The sequence below is a fragment of the Antechinus flavipes genome, chromosome 3, assembly GCF_016432865.1.
Source record: "Antechinus flavipes isolate AdamAnt ecotype Samford, QLD, Australia chromosome 3, AdamAnt_v2, whole genome shotgun sequence".
NCBI lineage: Eukaryota > Metazoa > Chordata > Mammalia > Dasyuromorphia > Dasyuridae > Antechinus > Antechinus flavipes.
The window spans coordinates 509,983,811-509,990,460 of NC_067400.1; positions in this window are offsets into that span (position 1 = coordinate 509,983,811).

Genomic DNA, 6,650 nt, shown 5'->3' on the forward strand with positions numbered 1-6,650 from the left:
TGCCATTTCAGGGAGGGAATTTGGACCTCAAAATTTTTTTTAAAATGTTAAAAATGATTTTATTATGTTTTAGGGGAAAACATTTTAAAAAGTATTTTTAAAAGCTCAAATTGAGTTAAGAAGACACCAACTGGCCTACAGGAAGAGAGGAAAATCTATTTAATGTAATGTAATGTAAATATTTGTTTAAAATGAGTAAATAAATTGAATATCCTTATATTGACACATGCTCCTAGTTTATAGAAATATATATATTAACAGACAAATCCATTCATGTCACATTTGTTATATAAGAAAATATTCATGACTTGTATATTTTGAAAACAAACAAGCAAAAAAGAATTAAAGCCATACATATGTGCAGCTTGCCTTTATAGATAATGAATTTCCTCTTAGTAGAGGTGTGCCAGTAGGAGCTGGACAACTACTTGTCAATATTGTAGAGGGGAGCACTGTTCAGATTCAATGGGATTAGTGTGAGGTCCCTTCTGTGATCCCAATTTATAAGTGAGAAAATTGAGTCCCTAGAAAAGTTAAAACACCTGCCCAGTGCCATATAGTGATTCACTGCCAGGAGAGGGGTATTACAAAAGAGAGAACATCCAAGTGTAGATGTGTGCTCACACTATTGCTTTGTCCAAAAACCCCAAGGGTCTCCCCCTCCTGGATTGTTTTTTTTTTTAAACTATAGAAAAAAGGTCATTTTTACTTATATTTAGTCATTGGGCATTTTGAACAAACAGCCACAGCAGTGCTGGAGTTTGAATCAGAGTAGAAAACATAGCCCCACTCTCCTACTTTTGTCTGGTCATGGTTACTAGGGCCATGGTTTTGAAGATACTGGAGCAAGGAGGGGATGAAACAGTTCATTGAGTAGGAGATCATAAGAAATAGAGAAAACCATAAGAACTGATTAAAAATAAGAGGCAGCAGTCTCACAACTAATCTGAACCTGTCTTCAAGGAAGTCCTGATCACTGCCAGAGTCATCTTGGCCAGATTTCAAGTGGCCCCTCCCATCAGAGAAGGAGGGAGGGAAGGAGAAAAGCAGCAATTACTATTCCAACTGGGAACCAGATGCCGGATACAGCTAGGGCCCCAGCCTTAATTGGGGATTAGAGGATGTACGTTAGCAACAAGGTGACTAAAAGGTCTCATTCTCCTCATTAAAAATTGGAAAATTCTCCCTCCAGGTGCAATGACCTTTCCTGAAGCCTGGCAAAGAAACAGGATGAGTTCTGAGAGATGGGCATGGCTTTGACCCAGCTCCAAAGTGACTTCCCCTACTTGTGTGTGAAGGGGAAGCCCTAGAAGATTACTTACGAAGCCAGAATCCCTTTAACGGGCTGTTCAGAGGCTTTGGAGCCAAGCCAAAGTAGTTTTGAGTATCTGAGAACAACTTGGGTCTCCCTAATTCCTAGGACTTTAGGGGTTTCAGGAAGCATTAGAAGCATTATTTTCTCCTCCCCTCCCCCTTTTCTCTCCCATTACCATGCCTGAGTTTCTCTTGGGTTAAATACAATGTCCTTCAAATTCTTCTTTTCAAGCAAAATATCCTATATTGCCAATAACAGCAAGTTTCAAAACAAGAGTGAAGAATTTGCTGGAATCATAGGGTTATTGTCAAATACAAGGTATCAGGTGAAGAAATATGTATGATTAGAGTCTATGACTTTCACCAGTAACATCTATCCCCAACCTTAAGAAGACCACAAATTCTGCAATCATTCACAAAGAAAGGTAGATTTTTTAAAACTCCATCAAAAGAGTTATATAAGAAGTAATAGCTTCTTGAAAAGTATTCATTCTTTCAGGAGAGAAGTGAGTTGGACCAAGAGATGAAGTTCTGAGGGTGGGATCAAGATGCCAGAAAGTAGATAGGACTTTCCCTGAGCTTTTCCTGGATTCCCTCAGAATCAACATTAGATCAAGTCTCTGAATGGATTTTAGAGTGACAGAACCCACAAATATTTGGAGTTTAACAAATTTCCAGCAGAAGATATCTAGGAAGGTCTTCAGGAAAGGTCTGTCTCAATCAGGCAGAGAGAATCAACACAGGGAAATCCAGGGTAGAAAGGTCTGGCTGGGGAATCTAGTGGGAGGGAGGCTCTTGACCAAAATACAGTAGCATTTGGCTACTCTGTCCTGGCTCAGAAACAGTGGATCAATAGATTAGCTGTGAGACCTCCAATGCAACTACAGAAGGCAAATAGGGAGCCCCTGAACCTCAGCATAACAAATGAGACTTGGTCACACCTACTCAGCATGGGAAAGAAGGTGGCAGCACCAGCACCAGGACAACATAAAATCTTGGTCACCCTGTGGAAGAAGCTCAGGACAATTATCCCTTTTCAGACTTCAATCTTTAAAAATGAGCAAAAAACCAAAAACATCTCTGACCATAGATAGCTATTATGGAGACAGGGAGGAACAGACTTCAAACCCTGAGGACACAAAAGTTCAAATGCCTCCAGATGAAATCTCAAAGGATGATATGAGTCGGTCTCCAATTTAAAAGGTTATCTTGAATGAATTAAAAAAGAATCTTAAAAGAGAAGTAGAAGAAAAATGGGTAAAGGAAATGAGAGCTTTGTCAAAGGAAACACAGAAATTGTCTGAAGAAAAAACCCTTTAAAAATATAATTGGTGAAATGGAAAAATATGCTGAAGAAAACAACTTCTTAAAAATAGATTTGGTGAAATTGAAAAAGTAAGCAACTCCTTAAAAAACAGAATTGGTGAATTGGAAAAAAAAAAACAACTCCCTAAAAATAGAATTGGTGAAATGGGAAAAAAAATCCAATGAACAGAACAGCTCATTTAAAAATTCATTTGGCCACACGTAAAAGAGGTTTAAAAAATCTAACTAAAGAAAATAATTCACTAAAATTAGAATTGAATAAATGGAAGTGAATAATTCAATAAGACATCAAGAATCAGTCAAACAAAACAAAAAAATAGAAAAAATAGAAAATACCTCATTGGAAAAATAACTGACCTAGAAAATGGATCCAGCAATCTAATAATTATTGAGCTACCTGAAAACCTCAATGAAAAAAAAAGCTTATTCAACATCTTTCAAGAATTCACCAGAAAACTGCTCTGATATTTTAGAACAAGAAAGTAAAGTAGTCATACCTACCAATCATCTCCTGAAAGAGACCTCAAAATGAAAATTCCAAGTAATATTGTAGCTAAATTCCACAATTATCAGATCAAAGAGAAAATGCTGTAAGTAGCCAGAAAGAAATAATTCATATATCGAAGAAAAGAACTTCTGATTAAAAAAAAAACAAACAAAGTGGCAGTGTGAGAGCTGAAGCAAATCCCTGCTAATGAAGAATCCTGCAAGGAAATAACTAGCATTTATACACGACTTTAAAATTTACAAAGCATTTCATATTTGTCATTCTATCTAATCCTCACAACAATCCTGTCAATCCTATTTTCATCCCCAGTGTATAGATGAGGAAATGAAGACAAACGGATATCAAGTGATTTGTATAGAATCACAGGTCAGGGTTTGAATTCAGTTCTTCCTAACTCCAAGTTCAGGATCCTCTCCAATGTGTCACCTAGTTATCCATAAAGGATCTGGTGATTTGCTGGACTCTCTTAAGGACAGGGCTACCTGATTGTAGAGGTTAGACTTAGAACAGTGAGGAGTAGCATTTTCCCTAGGCCATTATCATTGGAAAGAGATCAACTAGTCAATATATATTTATTGAACAAAGAGCCACAGAGTGCCAGAACTGGAAGAAATCTCTTAATCCAACCACAACATTTTATAGTTGAGGGATTTGAGTTCCATATATGAGTATCCAAGGTCACCCAGTGAGTTAGGGGGAGAGGGGCAGAGAAGAACTGAATTCTTCTAAATGCCCTTTCATCCACACTGCTCCATTTGTGCCAGACATTGAGGCTGATATCAAGATAGTAGTTATAAAATATCACAGTTGTGTTTCCATCTAACAGAAGCTTACAGTCAAGTTGGGGAGACAGGACAAATGCACACATAAAGGCAACTAAGTATTCAAAGCAGACAGTAAATACATGTCAAAGTCAAATGAGGGATATATTCAATGAAAAAGGTTTGGAGTCTTGAGTGGATTGAAACCACTCAAAACAAATCAATCAAATTGATTCAACACTATTAAATAGCAGCAAAGAAAGTCAAACAATCTTTAGGTTGCATTTAGACAGACATAGTGTCCAGGGTAAGGAGAAGTGTTGAAGGGGGGCTACTATATGTGGTCTGATTTTTACCTGATCAGAACACATATGGTGGTCTCAAGTCAAGGGAAGGTCATTGATAAATTTAAGAATATTCAAAAAAAGATATTCATGATATGAAGAACTTCAAATTCATACCCTACTAGGATCTGTTCAAAGAACTGGAGATGTTTAATTTGGAAAAGAGAAAACTCAGGGGGATATCCTGGCTGGCTTTGAGTATCTGAAAAATCACTTTGTGATCGAGAAACTAGGCTTATTCTAATCTAGATTTGCACTTTGAGATTTTGTGAATATTTTTGGATTGCTGAGAATCAAGAGACCAAACTAGAATTTAGTGACCAGCAATGGCTTAGTAGAGAAGGTAAAGCTGGACCCAGGACTTGGAGGATGGTGAGAAATGTATAAGAAATGCATCCTCTTGGGTATTGTAGTCCACCAGAGCCTATGCAATAACACACTTTTGTTGATTTTTCACAAAAAAATAATACCTATGTGCTCTAAAGAGGAAAATTAGCTAGCACTAGCAATGTTCATGTCCCTTTGTATAGCAAGATTCTGTGCTTCTGTGCCAACCTGCTATCCCTTCAGTCTTGGTAACAGAAGGTATATATACATAGAGACAAGGAATCAATACTAGAATGCACAAAGGGTGTTGAATATAAACTCCTTGAGGATAGAGAATACACAGTAGTGTACAGCATATTAAAGGTGCTTGTATTCGTAACTAGTCATTTTTATACAGGGAGTAAATGATCCAAAATACACCTTAGGGAAGAGAAGGAGCAGAGCTTTGGAAGACCTAACCTGAAATATAACCCTCAAGGGAAGAAGAACTTGCCATCTGCTAGCTTCCTGTTTTAACTAATTATTCTCTCTAACTAGGCAATAGTCTTTCTTGTTTCTAAACTGCTTTAGAATCCTATAAACTCAGCACCAGAGACAAAGCTGTGGTTGTTTCACTTTAGTTAGGGCTAGATACACCAAGGCAATTTGCTACAGTAGAAAGAGTACTTGTTCTTTAATTCAAGTCAAAGGACCTGGCTTGAAATCCTGCCCCTAAAAGTTATCAGTTAGACTTAAGGTAGGTGATTTAGGCAAGCTGGGCTACAGCTTTCTCAAATACAAAATGGACTGGATAGAGGGTCTCTGAGGGCTCTTCTAACTTTAGAATTATGATTGTATGCTTTTAAGTTGCCAATTGGGTTAACTGGATATTTAAGCAATAGTCAGTAGTCTGATTAAAGTAGAAACTTCATGGGAGAAGGGATCTAGATGGAAAGACTGGGATATAGGATCAATGTCAGATGGTTGAATGTCTTAAATTCTAAATTAAGTTTGAATGTGGTATGGTGGAAAGTCGTGGATTTGGAAAGAGAATCTGAGTTCAACCCTTTGCTCTGTTATTAAATTCCTGTATGGTCTTGGGCAGATCACCTAACTTTTCTGACTCTCAATTTCTAAAACTGAACTAAATGATCTTGAAGCATCCTTCCCTCTTTAAATATATGAACTTTATCCTCCAGGTAATGGTGGTGACAGTTGTGGGCTAGAAAGGAAAAGGAAGATGTCCATAGATGTTGAACGCTAAACCTGATTCTCAAGGATGTTCACCATTAGTTCCTTGGCTCCCGAGGCCAAGAGAAGAAGGGAGACTTATATGGCCCCAATCAATTCCCAGAACAAGATCCCAACCACATAACAAGCAGGATGATTTATCCATAAGGAAATTCTGAACAATCTGTCACAGCCCATAATGAGAAAGATTGCTGCCTACAAGGGGCATGTTTATTACTATTGCAGTCACATTAATTATGGAAGAGAGAGAGAAAAACAGAGAGGGGGGACATCTCTTTAGAGTTAGAGACAGAGATAGAGAGGGGAAGAAAGAGGGAGGAAGAGAGACACACAGAGAGAGAGCCAGACAGAAAGAGAATTGAGGTAATGATGAGAGGCTTGAGAAGGAAGATGAAAAAGGAGGGAGGTTCTGTTCTTCACTTATAATTTACTCATATTAAGATGTAAGATTTCTTCCCTTTTCAGTGACTTCACTACTCCCTTCGTCTCACTCCTGGTACACAAAAAACTTGCAATACCCTCTGTCCTTCTCTCAGCTCTCAGGATTCTTTAACATGGTGCTCCACAGGATTTGCCTAATACCCATCCTCTAAACCTTCTCCACAGGAAAAAAAAATCTGCCCATTTTGACTCTAAAAGTCCTGCTCTGGAGACATTTTAATGGCTTAAACTAAAAAAAAAATCCCACTGCAAATAAATGCAAATGGAATGTCTTGCTGGCAATATTAGAGCAGGGGGGACCCTGATGCCTCAGAGATCAATAACTAGGGACCTCCCCCTCCTCACCCACTCATCTACTTCCAGCCCCACATTCTCTTCTCTCCCTATTCTGCACTGTCT